Genomic DNA, 16,898 nt, shown 5'->3' with positions numbered 1-16,898 from the left:
GTTTGTCAGAGGCAAGTACAACCCATGTGTTCACAGTAATATCACTCTGTATGTATTTGATGTTTAACAGTGACGTGATCCTCAAAGATCTTGCAGACCAAGACATACCATTGCCATCATCAAGAAGCATGATCAGTTTACCAATCTTTTCATCAATTCAAAAGTATGTGTAACTAAATAAAATTATGGATTTCAACTGTTTTCGGTTATTGTACCTGATCAATAAGAATTTGTCTAGTTCCCCTTTGTTAACTGTCCGATTTCCCTTTTATGTAGTGTCTATTGAGACAGGACAACCCCCTGGCTCATGAGCCCCGGAGACTAGATATGCTTCTCTTTGCATTTTGACCAAATTTTTCGTTCTTCGCAATCATCACATTCCTTCTCATCACCAAACACGCATGTTTACACGTTATTTACTTATGAACACGGGTAGGAGGGGTAGCTCAAGTGACTTGAAACAGTTGAGTTAAGGTTAAAAGGAGTTGGAGGTCTAGGGTTTAAGTCCCGACAAAGATGTAAATATACATTAACAATTAACCACTAACAATTTGTCTTTCAAAAAAAATTTTACTTACGAGATTCTGACTTTTAATTTGTCACGTTTACAAAAGTTATACTCACTTTGTGTGAAAAACTAACCAGAAAAACCAACTACAACATAGGCTCAACACTCTATATCTCCAACTGTAATACCAATCATTCATCACTTGCTATGATGTGTGGGAAAAGACCTGAAATTATAATGCAACAATATCCACTGTCTCTATAATTAATGTTGTTCTTAGTCTCAACACTCTAAAATTGGAGAATATGAATGTGTAAACCTGTCTTGATAATTTTTATCATTTAATGTAACAACTCATCCTGAACAACACAACTGAGTTCCTCTTATGTGGATTCCATCTATCCTTGATTGAAAACATTGAATAGACTCACATACTGTAACTGACTTCCTTGTGTCGAAGTTCAACATGTTAATTTCAATAGCTTATCTTATAATTATTATATTACAAACATTTGCACAACAAAAATGTTAAGATATTTCATAATCTTGTCTTAGTTTTTTTAGTGCCACTTTAACTAATTATGATGGCATATAAGTTAGTTAAAAGCAAAAAGAAAGTGAATCCACTTTCTCAATTAAATTATTTAAATTTTATAATTATATAAATAATTTTTATTATTTTATGAGTTAAATATACAAAAATCATGTAATATTAGCGAGATTCGGTTTACGCCCTTTAAAAAAAATAAATTATTCCTTTTAATGTTAAGATTTCAGGTGTTTAGCCTCTCAGTTGACCAAATGGCATGAAATCTTCAATTTTACTTACGTGACATGTCCATGTTGATTTTCTTTTAATTTTTATTTATTTTTTAAAATTCACTATTTTACTAATTATTTTTTATTATGAGGGAAAAATCAAAATTCACTAAAATTGTAGGGTATAAAATACATTTTTTGTTTTGATAATTTTTACTATTTTTTTTTATCACGTGAGTTTTTTTACTAATTCTCTAACATTGTAGGGATACAATTTTTTTTTAAATTTTGAATATAAAAACAATTATAAAAAAATTATGTCCATGAGAGAATAATCCTTCTATGCTTACTATGAAAGTAATCTTATCCATGGATTTAATTGAATACCGTTTGGATTGAAATCATTCCACTTCCTGGTAATTTATCCATGAGAGAATGAAATTATATGACACCAGTGTTATTAGTATTACATGTTATATTACAAGTACTTGATAATGTGAAGAAACATACAACCAAATTCAGGATTTTTCTGAACTGTTCTTCTGTCTTCAACATTCTCATTCTGATTCTTTTCCTTTTGGTTTGCTTGTTTTCCAAAAAAAAATCAGGCAATGATCATAATAAAAACAAAAACTAAATAGAACACTGAAACAAATAATGTTTTCTGAAGTGTAGAGAAACAAGATTGTAGTCATAGGTTTTAGAAGAAAGACATGGCATTGTTGTCGGGGAAGAAGAGAAATAAAGAGATAACACTGTTAATGTCAAGTCCTTCACTTCCAAACTCGAAAATTTTTTAACTTGTTAAATGTGATGATAAAAAACCAGCGGTAATCACCAAGCTGCCACGCATCAAGAAAATCGAAAAAGATTTTAAGACAAATAAACAAAAGAATTCAGTCATTCCATTGAGAACTTGGCATGCAAGTACGAAGTGGCAAATACATTAAGAAATTTGGCTCTGATTGTCAAACCATAACTAAACAGCAATCACACAACAGCAATCAAAGAAGAGAGACGAAGAAGATTGTAACCGAAATCAAATCGAATTCTCATCGGAAGTTAGAAACTGAGTCATTCTCTCAATCGAGAGTTGAGTATACGATATGCTCCATCAAAAGTCCGCGTTAGGAATAAGTAATTTTATCCGCAGAATCGCGTTAAAAAATACTTCGTTGCCGGACGGAGCATGGCAGCTGTCCTAGCTGGCCGGGCGCTGGCTCCGCCATTGCTCTCCATCAAGTAATTTCTCTCTTTCGTTGCGAGATCTTATTATCATCTTTCAGTAGTGTATTTTTTATTTTTTTTTGTTTCTAATTTTATAAATCTTACTCTAATTTTTATATTAATTTCAAGTTTACCAAGTCACTGGCCAGAGACTTAGTATTGACTACCTCAAAAGGTAAGAAATTGAAACACCTTGAATAATGGTTCCGACAACAATAGCAATTCAATCTAAAGTTAACAAATCTTAACCTAAAATTCAATTGGTAACAACAAGTCGTTGATTTGGAGGTTTGTGCCACATTATGTGACAATATTAACTATTACATATTGAGGGTTGAGTTTTTCAAACTCTTAATAAAGTTCTATATCGAGAATATATATCTCAAGAAATAGATACAAATTGAAATTCACCTATATGAATTTCAAGATGGTGTCGTCTCAAAGTGAGAGTTGGAGTTTCTCTCGTGAAAAATTCATGAGAAACGAAAAAAAAACACATGAACATAAATAATGCTAGGCGAGAGATGTAGGAGAAAAACCATTAAAGAGTGTGTGTATGATAGCGTCACTCATGGGATAACGGTTCAAAGCATAGCTACCTAACGTTCGGATTAGACTTTGCATCGTCATTACTAAAGTTAAGTTCAAATCGAAAGATACTTAACTTTATTAACATTCTTTGTTTCTTTTTTTCTGGAATTGATCTTGACATTATTAGAACAAGTGGGGATTGTTGTAATTAATAATAATTAATCGCCATATGTGTTTCAAAATGAAAAGAAAATATGCAACTGAAGATTGTTTTTTGAAATCACAAATAAGCAACACTTGTGAAGTGTTGCAGTAGGCAGTTTGTATTTTGAATTCAGATATAGGCAACACTTCTGAAGTGTTGATGTAGGCGAAATATTATACCAGTTGGTAAAAAGTGTTGATGTAGGCGAAACAGTGCAACATTTGGTAAAAGTGTTGCTGAAAGTGTATGTTTTATCAAGGGTCACAACGTTATGAAACAACACCAATTTGGCCTGTAAATTGAGCATTCCAAATTTAGAAAAATATCAAAAAAACATACACCCTCTTCACTGAAAATTACAGACACTCTTCGCGACATTCGAGTTTTCGTCGGTCTTGCGCAAACTCGGTAAAAAGCTTAATTATCTTGGATATTCCTGCGTAGCAACTCTAAGACAATTTGAGAGTGCCTGAAATAATATAAAGAAAGTGATTCACTCCCGATTCTAGCCTCCATCTATTCGATTTAAATTATTTCTCTAACACCTTCATCTCTCCATATTCCTCTTAAGCCAATCTTTTGTTGAGAAAAATAAGTGTGAGTTGAAAATGTTGAGAAACAAATGTGGGGAAGTCCCACTTTGATTAAAAAAATGAAGATTGAGTATTTTATAAGTGAGAGAATATTTTTCATTAGGGTTAATATGAGGAGACATTTTTTATTGAGGTCTTTCTTTAAGAAGAACACACATCGTAAGAGACATACCATGTATTCCACTAAAATCTTAAGATAATAAATATATATGTGGCTTTTCTCATTCAGTCTCTAATTTTCTAATGAATGTAGGACTTTCTCACACCTTTTCTCAACACCTTTCGTCTTCCATGTTGAACTGCAAATAATCATTAAAGTATGGCTCGGATAAAGGTCTAGAGTCCTCTCGCTTGAAAGAGACAAGCATTCTTATTGTACCAAAGTGTTCCTCCACCATTTTTTTCAGATACCATTGGGTGAGAACACAGCAAGGAAAAGTTGTTTAATAGATAAATTGAATAGAAAAAAAGGTTGGCAGAAAAAATTGTAACCCTTATAGGTTACTAGTGTATCGAAAAGTATGCAGGTCTTACACGCTCCATAAGTTAATCAAGAAACTATACTATACTATATGGCACATGCAATGCAATTAATTGGTTGTCGATAAAAATCAAAGTTTAATAATTATATACTCACTCCAATACAACTTGCATCTTGAATCATTTCTATCAACATTTCTTTGAGCTTTCTTCACAATTACTACTTTCTGTTGCCTCAACATATTTCATTCTATCTATCAATTTTTATAATACTTCAACTTCACAATACTTTCTGTTGCCTCAACATATTTTCTTAATATTCCTAAGTTTCTCCATCAAGTAATTTCTCTCTTTCATTCCGAGATCTTATTATTAACTTTCAGTACTATATTTTTTATTCTAAATCTTACTCCAATTTTTATATTTCAGGTTTTTTTTTCTTTTCACGGGAGATAATACTCTCAATTTGTTTACTCACATATTTTACCGGTAATATGTTTCTCCCCTCTTAAATATATGTTTTACTTTCTTTAACTGAAAATTTTCTAGATCAACAACTAAATTTAGTTTTAAGTTAATTGATTTCTTTTCCTTAATTTTCAAATTTTTTAGATTTGATATCATTTTCCTAATTTCACGTTCACCCTTAGGCAGTATTTTAAAAATTGGATCGAACTGGCCGGTCGGATCGGACACCGGAGAGGTCACCGGTCTGGTCTGATTGTTGGACTAGGTATGCTATTAAATTGGTGAGAACCGGCCAAAACTGGAAAAAATCGATGAACGGACAGTTTTAGAAAACCAGTGGTTCAAATGCATGCTCTTTTTTTTTTTGCATAAAACGACGCTGTTTTCATGATTTTTTTTTAAAAAAAAAATTTAATTAAAATATAATCAGTTTGGAACAATTTTTCCCTGTTTCCAATTAGACCTGATTTAAAATTTATTTAAATTTATATTTTATGATATTTTGTTGTGAGTGATGATTATATTTAGAATTTGAATGTAAAGAATAAACATGTGAAATTATGATATTTTAAAATTTTGTAGGTGTTGTGATATTTTTTAGAAACTAAGTCATCCAGTTTGACCGATTTAATAAATATATAGCATTGCAATATAGATCGGTTTATTTAATCGAGTTATCCGGTTTAATCCGATTTAGTCATGCGGTTCGACCAATAATTTGGTGGTTCAATCAATGAACCAGTGACCCAGTATCCTTACCGGTTTGATGACCGGTATGATTTTTAAAACAATGCCCTTAGATTTTTTTCCTTGGAAATTTCAATTTATTGTCATGATTAAATGATTTTAATATTATCGGAAGTTGAATTGGCCTGTCTTATGAAACTAGAGAAATCACTCATACTCTTTGTACTTTGGTTTTATTTCGAATAAAGATATTTATTTCTAAACATAGAATAGTGATGAAGAAAAATAAAAGTCATAAATAATTTTGTTGTTTGCGGTGAAGATAGTCTTCATAGTTGTTATCATGGCAAGATAATGTGCGTTCATTATTTTCAATATATGTTTAGAACTTTACATTTTATGTAAAATGTATAGTTTAAGTGTTTGACATTAATATTTCAACAATGTATAGAAGATGCTTTTTGTTCCATTATGCTTTGCTTAGCAGAAGATAAAATTTTACCATCTTTCAGGTAGCCATGGCAGGGCTGATGGTTGCGGGAGCGTTTCTTACACCTGTCATCCAAGTCATTGTTGAGAGGGTTGCCTCAGGAGATTACAAAGACATCTTCAAGAAACGAATGGTGAATAAACTCGAAATCACTTTGAATTCTATCAATCAAGTGTTGGATGATGCAGAGACAAAGCAGTACCAGAATCCAAATGGGAGGATATGGCTTGATCATATAAAACATGAGGTATATGAAGTAGATCAACTGTTGGATGAGATTGCTACAAGTGCACAACGAAAGAGCAAGGTTAAACACTTCTTTTCATCTCTGACTAATCAGTTTGAATCTAGAATAAAAGACTTGCTAGATAAGCTAGAATATCTTTTAAAGCAAAATGATGTGTTGGGATTGAAAGAAGGAACATGTGCTCGTAATGAAGTTGAAGTCGGTCTGATATCTTCGAAAAGACTACCAACGACGTCTCTGGTAGATGAGTCTCGCATATGTGGTAGATAGAGTGAAAAGGAGAAAATTATCAGTTTCTTACTTTTAGACAATGGTAGTAGTAGCAACCACGCGCCAATAATCAGCATAGTTGGTCTTGGTGGGATGGGTAAAACCACCCTTGCTCAACTTGTCTACAATGAACAGGAGATTCAAAAGAGCTTTGAACTTAAAGCTTGGGTCTATGTTTCAACTTCATTTGATATTTTTCAGCTCACTAAAGAAATTCTCGAGCAATTTAATTCTGCACCAAATAGTGAAAGCTTGGAAATACTCCAACGTCGATTGGAAGAGACGGTAACAGACAAAAAATATTTGCTTGTTCTAGATGATATTTGGAACACAAATGAGAAAACTTTGGAGCAGTTACTAATTCCCTTTAACAAATGTTCTTGTGGAAGTAAGATTATTGTGACATCAAGAAGTAAAGATGATGCATTAGCCATGGATTCTGCCGAGTTACTTGAACTAGAAAAATTGAGGGAGAGTGATTGTTGGAGTTTATTTGTGACACATGCTTTTCACGACAGAAACGTGAGTGAATATCCAGATCTTGAATCCATCGGAAGGCTGATTGTAGACAAGTGTGGAGGGTTGCCAATAGCCGTGAAAACAATGGGGAACCTCTTGAGAAAAAAATTCTCTAAAAGTGAATGGGAGAAAATATTGAAGACTGATATGTGGTGTTTATCAGAGAGAGACAGTGACATAAATCTAGTATTGAGACTGAGTTACCATAATCTTCCTTCAAATTCGAAGCGTTGTTTTGCATACTGTTCCATATTTCCCAAGGGCTATATGTTTGACAAGAATGAGTTAATCAAAACGTGGATGGCAAATGGTTTGTTGAATTCCTACAAAAGTAACAAAAGTAAAGAAGAGTTGGGTAGTGAGTCATTTGATGATCTTGAATCAATTTCATTTTTCCAAGTATCACTATATTTTCATGGTTATTTTGTCATGCATGATCTTGTCAATGAGTTGGCAAAATCAGAGTCTCGAGAGTTTTGCTTACAAGTAGAAGGTGATAAAGTGCAAGAGATATCTGAAAGGACACGCCACATTCGGTGTTCTCGTAATTTGAAAGCTGGCGACGGGATATTAAAGCATATTTATAAAGCTAAGGGACTACACAGTTTGTTGGTAGAAGATGGTGGCGAATGCTTCTTGAAAAGCAAAAATGTGCAAAGTGATTTGTTTTCAAAGCTAAAATTTCTGCGGATGTTTTTGTATAGGGGTTATGGTTTTCCATATGAAAATCTAGAACTAGCAGATGAGATAGGCAGTTTAAGTCTTTTGCGTCATGTAGACCTATCTTGGACAGATATTAAAAGGTTGCCCAACTCTATCTGTAAGCTTTATAACTTAGAGAGATTGGAATTGGAAGGGTGTTATAATTTGACTGAATTTCCTTTAGATTTTTACAAACTTGGCCGTTTAGGCCATCTGAATTTGGAAGGAACTGCAATAAAGAAGATGCCAAAGAAGATAAGAAAACTAACCCATCTACATACGCTGACTAATTTTGTTGTGGGAGAGTCGAGTGGGTCTGATATTGAGGAGTTAGAAATTCTCAATCTTCTTCAAGGAAAACTTTGTCTTTCAGGATTGAACAATGTCACTGATCCAACACATGCCGTAAAGAGCCGTTTGCAAGATAAGAAGTTTTTAGAAGAAATACATATTATATTTGATGGTTCAGTAGTGGAAAGCAATGTGTCTGTCTTGGATGCCCTTCAACCAAATAACAATCTGAAGAGGCTCACTATTGAGAACTACAGTGGCAATATGTTTCCAAATTGGCTAAGTGGATGTGATTTACCCAATTTAGTATCTCTTAAACTGCAGAACTGTAATGGAATAAAGATCTTCGGCAATAACTCAACAAATGTTCCGTTCAAGTCCCTTGAAGTTTTGGAATTTGACTTCGTGTCTGAATGGGAGGAATGGGTTTGTATTGAAGGGTTTCCTCGGCTTAAAGAGATTTCTATAAATGATTGTCCCAAATTGAAAAGGGTATCACTGCCTCAACATCTTCCTTCATTACAAAAATTGGTAATTACTGGTTGCAAAATGCTGGACGTGTCAATTCCCAATTGTGAAAATATCCTAGAGTTAAGAATATCGAATTGCGGTAGAACTTTGATAAATGAGTTGTCATCCAACTTGAAAGAGTTCAGACTTGACGGAAATCAGTATGTTGAGTTATCCATGGATCATTTAATCAACAATTCCTTTATGGAATCGTTGGAGTTGGATTTCAAGGACTTTGTAGAATGTCCCTCTTTAGATTTGTGTTGTTATAATTCTCTTTCGTACCTTTCAATAACAGGTTGGCGGTCCTCCTCCTTACCTATTTCACTACACTTGTTCACCAATCTATGTATTCTAAAGTTGTTTGATTGTCCAAGGCTGGAGTCTTTTCTTATTGGAGGTTTGCCTTCCAAGTTGTGGTACCTTGTAATACACAATTGCCCAAAATTAATTGCTTCCAGAGAGGAGTGGGGTTTATTCCAACTCAATTCTTTGTCTCATTTCATGGTTAGTGATGATTTTGAAAACGTGAAGTCATTCCCCGAGCAGAATCTACTGCCACCAACTCTCACGGATCTCTATTTGAACAACTGTTCAAAGCTAAGAATATTGAACTACAAGGGATTTCTCCACCTCAATTCTCTTGGTACTTTAGGGATTTACAGCTGCCCTAGTCTTGACATTTTGACGGAGGAGGGTCTACCCAACTCCCTTGATAGTTTGTACATTGAAAATTGTCCATTACTTGAAGAGAAGTACAAAAAGGAGGGAGGAGAGCGTTGGCATACAGTTAGTCACATCCCTAAAGTGGAGATTGATGGTATTGAGCAGCCTTAGATTGAGCTGTAGAAATGAGATGTTTGTCAGAGGCAAGTACAACCCATGTGTTCATTTTTTTCTAAATTTTTTATTGGCCACAATAATAACACTCTGTATGTATTTGATGTTTAACAGTGAAGTGAAAATATGGATATCAGTTTCCCATACTTTTCAGTTTCCCATACTTTTCATCAATTCAAAAGTTTGTGTAACTAAATAAAAATATGGATATCAACTGTTTTCGGTTATTGTCTGATCAATAAGAATTTGTCTAGTTTCCCTTTGTTAATTGTCCAATTTCCCTTTCTGTAGTATCTATTGAGACAGGATACAATATTTTTCTTATTATGCTATTGATCATCATCTCTAGTTATTCAAAACTATTTCATGGTATTCTTCATTTTCAATTTTGAATCATTCTATATATTTATATAAAACGGTTTTGAATTGCTGATATCCTTACAATAAATTTCATGGATATTCATACCTGTCATTGACTCATTGTTCATAGGTGAATTAGTTTCATACCAGACTCGGATAACTGATACATGGTCGAGTTTTCTAAAATATAGTAGTTGTGTTTCAGTTCAGTAGGAATGCGATTATTGAATCGAATTCAACCTTTTATGGTAGCTGCCGCATCGCATATGCAGAATGTATTATCTGTGTTTTTATGAACTGAGTACTGATATGGATAGACTTTATATTGTATTTGTATCTGTTGTGTGATCTCATTTGACACACACTCCCATACAATTCTTACACGGTATCGGTAGTTTTAGGTTACACGGTCTTTATAGAACTTTGGAAGCTTCCATTCCGATGGTCGATATGCTGTTAGTGTTGACTTTGAAAACATGGAGGTACTTTCCAAATGAGAACATGCTGCCACCAACTCTCTATCGACACAGTTTAAAATATGTTGATGGATATCATGGACGGATCCATATATAGGCATACTGTGGCTTTAGCCACATCAAATTTTCTCAATTTTTTTCTCCTTCAACCTCACCTTAGTCACATTTCTCTCTCCCACTCATATTCCTCTTCATTGCCAGCGGCTAACCCTCCCCATAGCCCCCAAATTTCATTTTATTTTTTATTTAAATCTTCCAACAATCAAGATGTATGCTATTTTTCATTCAATTCTCATTACAAGTAAAACTGATTCAAATTCAGTCACAACCCCTCATTTTCTTTCTCTAATTTTACCCACTCGTCTGCATTTATGGGTGATTTGAAACTCAACAAAATGAGAGTATTAAAATTGTTAATTATGAATTTTTGAAAACAAATCTAAAAATTAGGCTTGTAGTTTCAAAGTATGGTCCTGACATTCAAAATAAGGTAAGATAAGGACCTAACATTTTATTTTATTTGTATAATTAGATTGATTACAGGGAATATAAGAACCTAGCATTTTATTTTATTTTGTTTTTCATGTCTCTAAATTAGAGAGGGAGGGACATCAATTTATAGAATACGGTTTTTGTGACCGGAAGAATGCTCAAAGACTAAAGCCAATTCTTTTAAGTTGGTTTTAGTCTTGTCGTTAGCAATTTTAAAAATTAGACGTATTTTTCAGTTATTAATTTTGTGAAGAGTCGTCTATGTAACAAAATAAGTGATTAGTGATTAAATGATCGTCATATAAATTTTAAATAAAAAAATATTCTCAAAATAATTAACAACTATGCTATTTTAACTCATTTTTAAGAAATAGATGGTAGACGATTTTCATTGTAAATATATTGCATTAAAAATATTATTTCTTATTCTCAGTATAATTTAGTTCATAGTTTCTTTTATTTTTAGCCACACCAATGTGCAATGTCTGGATCCGCCCCTGATGGATATGACAAACAAGTTTTGCATACAATTGAACTTAGCGATACTCCAATTTCTGTTTTGTATCAACATATACTGTGCAAATCCTATTTATATACAAAGCATCTTATTTGTTGAGATACTTTTCCTCATGAGTATTTGTCACAGTTCATAGGTAAAAACAGAAAATACTAACAATCTCTAATTTCAGTGTTACATTGACTCAAATTATTCAAAACCATTTCATGGCATTCTTCATTTTCAATTTTGAATCAATCTATATATTTATATAAAAATGTTTCAAATTGCTGATATCCTTTACAGTAAGTTTCATGGATAATTGATTACAAAAAAAAAAAGTTTCATGGATAATCATACTTGTCAATGACTCATTGTTCATAGGTGAATTAGTTTCAAAGCTTGCTTATGTGAACATTCTTTAAACAGTAAATTTGCATAAAAAAAATACTAAAAGTTGGGGTTTTTTAAAGCAACAAGAAAAATAATAATAGTGGCATTTCTTAAACAGGATGCTTAGGAAGTTCAAACTTTAACAACATTATGCTACATCTGATATCATCAATTGGAAAGAGGATTGTTGGCAAGTGTGGAGGATTGCCATTAGCCGTGATAACTATGGGGAAACTCTTGAGAGCAAAATTCTCTCAAAGTGAATGGATTGAAATATTGGAGAATGATATGTGGGGTTTATCAGAGAAAGACACTGGCATAAATCCAGTATTGAGACTGGGTTACCATAATCTTCCTTCCAATTTGAAGTCTTGTTTTGCTTACTGTTCCATATTTCCTAAGGGTTTTTATTTTGAAAAGAACAAGTTAATCAAAATGTGGATGGCAATTGGTTTCCTGAATTCCTACAAAAGTGACAAAAGTAAAGAAGAGTTGGGTAGTGAATTATTCAATGATCTTGAGTCAGTTTCATTTTTCCAAAGATCACTAGATTTTGATGGTTATTTTATCATGCACGATCTTGTCAATGACTTGGCAAAATCAGTGTCTCATAAGTTTTGCTTACAAGTGGAAGATGATAAGCTGCAGGATATAACTGAGACGACACGCCACATTGGGTGCTCTCTTGATTTGGAAGATTTTGATGGAATTTTAAAGCACATTTATAGAGCTAAGGGACTACACAGCTTGTTTGCAGAACAACCACCAGGAAGCGGCAAATGCTTCAGGATAAGCAACAGTATGCAATGTGATTTATTTTCAAAGCTAAAATATTTGCGGATGTTGTCATTTCGTGGGTATAGTGATCCACATCAGTAAGCTTTACAATTTAGAGACACTGATATTGGAATGTTGTTATTGTTTGACTGAATTTCCTTTAGATCTTTCCAAACTTGACCGTTTACGCCATCTTAATCTGAATGGAACTGCAATAAAAAAGATGCCAAAGAACATAAGGAAACTAAACCATTTACAAACTTTGGCTAACTTTGTTGTGGGAGAGCCGAGTGGTTCTGATATTGAGGAGTTAGAAAGTCTCAATCTTCTTCAAGGAGAACTTTGTCTTTCAGGATTGAACAATGTCACTGATCCAACACATACCGTAAAGACCCGTTTGCAAGATAAGAAGTTTTTAGAAGAAATACGTATGATATTTGATGGTTCAGTAGTGGAAAGCAATGTGTCTGTCTTGGATGCCCTTCAACCAAATAACAATCTGAAGAGGCTCACCATTAACAACTACAATGGCAGTATGTTTCCAATTTGGCTAAGGGGTTGTGATTTACCCAACTTAATATCTCTTAAACTGAAGTACTGTCATGGAATAAAGATCTTTGGAAATAACTCAACAAATGTTCCGTTCAAGTTCCTTGAAGTTTTGGAATTTGACTGGATGTCGGAATGGGAGGAATGGTTATGTATTGAAGGGTTTCCCCGGCTTAAAGAGCTTTCTATAGAAAATTGTCCCAAATTGAAAAGGGCATCACTGCCTCGACAACTTCCTTCATTACAGAAGTTGGTGATCAGAAGGTGTGAAATGTTGGACGTATCAATTCCCAATTGTGATAATATCATAGAGTTAGATATATCGAGATGTGATCGAGTTTTGATAAATAAGTTGTCATCCAGCTTGAAAAGGTTTGTCCTTTGTAAAAATCAGTATGTTGAGTTCTGCATGGAACATTTAATCAATAGTCCCAGTCTGGAAATGTTGAAGTTGGATTTCAAGGACTTTGTAAAATGTCCCTCATTGGATTTGTGTTGTTATAATTCTCTTTATAGTCTTTCAATAAAAGGATGGCAGTCCTCCTTGCCTTTTTCAGTACACTTGTTCCCCGGTCTTAATTCTCTTAGTTTGTCAAATTGTCCAAGGCTGGGGTCTTTTCCTATGGGAGGTTTGCCTTCCAACTTGGGGTACCTTAAAATACACAATTGCCCAAAATTAATTGCTTCCAGAGAGGAGTGGGGTTTATTCCAACTCAATTCTCTGACTATTTTCAGTGTTAAGGATGATTTTGAAAACGTGGAATCCTTCCCAGAGGAGGATCTACTACCCCAATCTCTCATGTATCTTTGGATGTCAAAATGTTCAAAGCTAAGAATAATAAACTGCAAGGGTTTTCTCCACCTCAAATCTCTCAGACAAATATATATTAAAAACTGCCCTGGTCTTGAGCTCTTGCCAGAGGAGAGTCTACCAAATTCTCTTAAAGAGTTGATGATTGAAGAATGTCCGTTACTTACGGAGAAGTACAAAAAGGAGGGAGGAGAGCGATGGCATACAATTAGTCACATCCCTGAAGTGATGATTGACGGTTATGTGCAGCAAATGATTGTCTGAATTGATTGGTGGAAAAGACATGTTTGCCAGAGGCAAGTACAACTCATGAGTTCATTTTTTTCTTCATAATTTTGTTTGGCACAATAATAACACTCTGTATGTATTTGATGTTGATCAGTGGCAAGTCCATATGATCCGATCCCTTTGTAGTATGGGAAGTGCCCCTCAAAGATCTTGCAGACCAAGACATACCATTGCCATCAAAATGAAGCACATCCACTTTCCTAATCTTTTCATCAATTCAAAAGTATGAGTAATTAAATCAAACTATGGATTTCAATTATTTTCTATTATTGTGTGGTTCATAAGAGTCTGTATTTATTCTCAAAAAATAAGACTTTGTATTCCTATTGTTAATTGTCCAGTTTCCTTTTTCTGTAGTGTGTCTTGTGTCTGTCTACATAACATTAAGACTTGAGAAAATAAATGTGAATGGCTACATTGATTTTCTTATTATTCTACTGATGATCATCACAAATTGTTTGTCTACCATGAATTAATCAAATTCTTTCTCTCTCTATTCACATAGCCTTAAACAGAAATAGTGTCTTCCTGAAAGCTATATATCATCATCATCATCATCATAAGTTTGGAATTAACACAAATTATTCAAAACCATTTCATGGCATTCTTCATTTTCAATTTAAAAAGGTTTTAAATTGTTGAGATCCTTTACAATAAATTTGATGGCTCATACTTGTCATTGACTCATTTTTCCTTGCTACATTTGAATCCAATGCTAGTAGAAATGTTTTACCGCACCCGTCTGATAGAGGGTCAAGTCTTTTCAGATGTAGTAGCAGTATTTTCTGAGTTTTTATGAGCTGACTACTGATATAACGGCTGTTTTTAGGTCTCACTTTACACACATTACCGTATGATTCTTACACGGTATCGATAGTTTTGTAAAAGCTATTTTCATTTGTTAGCATTTTGGTAAATTGACACAACTTCAAATAGGACTGTGGCTACAATAATTTTCTCATTTTGCTATATGCTATATTCGTGTCATATACTAAATAATTATGATCATCATCATAAGTTTCATCGGCATAAATTGTGCAAATCCTATTTATATTTAGAGGAATACTTTATGTTTAGCGAGTTTAAACTATTACAACATTCTGCTACATCTGATATGTCTGATTAAATAGAAAAAGATCTTCCCAACAAGATTCAACAAGATTTTTTATCTCTTGTCATGAGTAAGAAGTTTAAAAGCAAGATTAATCTAGTTATCATGTGTTACCTTAGGAGTTTTTAAAATTTTTACTATTCTTTTTCTAGATTATTAGTTAGCATAGTGTAGGTTGTATTTCATTTTTTGAAATTGTATCTAGTTATCCTACAAGGTACATTCTCTATTTAGGGAGTTTAGATTGAAATGTTCTAAGATCCTTTCAGTATTTATCGGTACAGACAATTTTAAAGGAAACCAAATAGTTTCTTATTGTATTTGTTCTTTATTATGTATGTTTTCTATCATGCTCAACAGATATGTTGTTTCCTTTAAAGGAAACCTAGCTCATAACCAGTGCTCCATGCTAGGACTAACACATGAAACTTGATCTATTCTTTTTGTATGAGAAAAGGACTAACACACTCAGTCACTCTTCTCTTACTTAAATTATCACATGTGCCAATGATGTTGTGTATAAGCCTCCAAGTGATGAGAGATTTTGCAGGTGGAATATAGTGTATAAGCCTCCATAGTTTCCCTTTCTTATTTGTCTAGTTTCCTTTTGTGGTTCATAAGAAATGAGGTGGTTGTCACTGGCAAGTATTTTCTATTATCTTGCGTCTGTCTACAAAAGACTTGAGAAAAGAAATGTGAATGGCTACATTATTTTTCTTATTTTGCAATTGATGATCATCACAAATTGTCTGTCTACCATGATTTAATCAAACTCCTTGTGGTCCATAAATAGTTTCTTCCTGAAAAACTATAAGTTTTGCATACCAAGCAACTGCTTCAAGCTATTCAAAACCATTTCATGGCAATTTTCATTTTCAGTTTTGAATCATTCTATATACTTATATAAAATGGTTTTAAATTGCTGAGATCCTTTACAATAAATTTCATGGATAGTTATGAATGAGGATATGTCTTGCAAAGGAACTGTTTTTTTTTTTTTGTTGAGAAATTTCATGGTTTTTTTTTTTGCAAAGGAACTGTTTTTTTGTACAAAGTAGGACATAAGAAAGTTTAAACTTTAACAACATTGTGCTACATCTGATATATATGCTAGTGCAAACAAAAAGGAACTCATTTATTCTAATCTAGTCCTGATATTTCATGGCAATAGAGTTTAGGTGATGCACTTGTTCAAGCAGACAATGATTTGGAGATTTCATCTCACTTTTCAAAGGAAGCATTTGTACCATAGATAGTTAATAGAAGTATTTCAGAACAAAGTTGACCTTACTGATGAAATTGGGATAGCTAGTTGTCAAGTCAAATTGTCAACCTGATGTGGCCTTTTGATGATGGTTCTAGTCGCCAACACTTCCATGGGCTGCATAATTGGTCCCATTTCTGAGACAGTCAAAAGTAGAGGCATATTAAGTTGAGATACATGGAAGATAGGATGTATTCTTGCAGTGGGGGTAGCTCCAATTTGTATGCCACAAGGCCAATCTTTGCCAACACTTTGAATGGTCCACAGTATTTCTTCGAAATGTTTTTATTCTTTCTCAGCGCAGCAGAATGTTGTCTATATGGTTGTAGTCTTGTAGCTAGACCTATACTTCATCTCCCACTTGCAATGTTACCTCTCGTCTCTTCTTATCATCCCAACTCTTCTTAACTTTGTTGTGCTCTCCATAATTTGGCTTTCAAACAAGATAACAAGGCATCTATGTTGGATAACTGCTCTCTAACCTCTGCAGGGTCATTCATGGAGTAGGCTTACACTGGTGCTTCCGTCATGGCCACATATAGGAGAAATGTGAA

The 16,898-nt window shown here is 33.5% G+C and overlaps 1 pseudogene; it reads left to right on the top strand.

The window, feature by feature from the left end:
- The first annotated feature begins 5,971 nt into the window (after nucleotides 1–5,971).
- Nucleotides 5,972–14,401, top strand: LOC131659611 (putative disease resistance protein At3g14460; annotated as a pseudogene).
- The last annotated feature ends 2,497 nt before the right edge of the window (nucleotides 14,402–16,898 follow it).

This window comes from Vicia villosa, linkage group LG3, assembly GCF_029867415.1.
Source record: "Vicia villosa cultivar HV-30 ecotype Madison, WI linkage group LG3, Vvil1.0, whole genome shotgun sequence".
NCBI lineage: Eukaryota > Viridiplantae > Streptophyta > Magnoliopsida > Fabales > Fabaceae > Vicia > Vicia villosa.
Note: the sequence above shows the minus strand (reverse complement) of the source record. Positions and strands in the feature narration are given on the sequence as shown.